The sequence below is a fragment of the Furipterus horrens genome, unplaced genomic scaffold (genome assembly GCF_987537825.1).
Source record: "Furipterus horrens unplaced genomic scaffold, mFurHor1.1.pri manual_scaffold_1, whole genome shotgun sequence".
NCBI classification, from domain to species: Eukaryota; Metazoa; Chordata; class Mammalia; order Chiroptera; family Furipteridae; genus Furipterus; species Furipterus horrens.
The window spans coordinates 208759333-208760519 of NW_028327171.1; positions in this window are offsets into that span (position 1 = coordinate 208759333).

Consider the following 1187-nt stretch of genomic DNA (forward strand, 5'->3'; position numbering starts at 1 on the left):
ATACCGAAGGTCAACAGGAGACACACTGAAATGGCTATAGAAATTGAACGGGAACCCATCTCAAAGGAGAATGGAAACATGAAATGCAAGGAGAGATGGGTTGGAAATGGAAATAAGAATGGTCATTAGAACTCTAGGAAAAAGGGGGCTGGTAAAAAGTATCTTTTCTTAAGGTGTAATGCACACAGCCCTTGGAAGAGAAATAAAGGTGAATGGTTCAGTTCATAGAAAAGTAGACCACTGAGAGGGAGAACTTTAAAAAATAAAACAAATCAAATTGTTTTTTCAATAGGGTATGTCGGAATCAGCTTAAATTAAATATCTTACAAGATATTTATTTCTGGTATACTTGACGCCACATTCATTAGGTGGTATATTTTACCCTTCAGAGCAGCCTTCCTCCCCTCGCAAGGATATATAGTAAAGGCAATGTGGATATTAGAGTTTACTCAGAAGATATTTCTTATTGTAAAAACTGGCAACCTTTCGGTTAAAAATCATCATTATGGAAATTTCCCTAGAGTGAGAGGGGTAGGCAACCTCACATAGTATCAAGAACTCTCGTACTCCAGGGATGAGAATACCCTCAGAAAAGACATTCGATGACATGGCGGACAATGGTTAACTATGGCCAGTGCGGCTGGGCTCCTGTTGACCAGGGTTTTAGATTAGGTTCAACCAAATTCAAGTGTAAATGAACAACAGGTACACAGATCTGACCACAATCTAGTTCCATTTCTTATCATATTGTATTGCGCTGTTGAACCAATTTCTTTACTCCCTTGGACCTGCATTTCTTCATCTATGCAATTATGATAAGGATACCTATTCACAGTGGTGCTGAGAGGATTCATGAGACCATGCAGGTGAAATTGCTTAGTAATGTACAAATAGTGGGTACTCAATGAATTCAACCCCCATGTCTATCTTTGGCTCTCCGCTTCACCCTGTCTTCTTTTCCTTTCTTGCTCCAGTATTCTCTGAAAGACATTAAAAAATCTCCTAAATCGCCACCAGGAGGCACAGCTTAAACTTCAGCCTTGTGATTGTATAGATTCCATGCAGCTCTCTGGGTTCTCAGGGGTGGTGGCTCCTGAATTGCTCTGCAGCATGGTCGAAGGCCTGGCTGGAAGTCCTGCCGTTCTTCTGAACAGATTGTGCATGGGCATCGATTTATTTACCCTGAT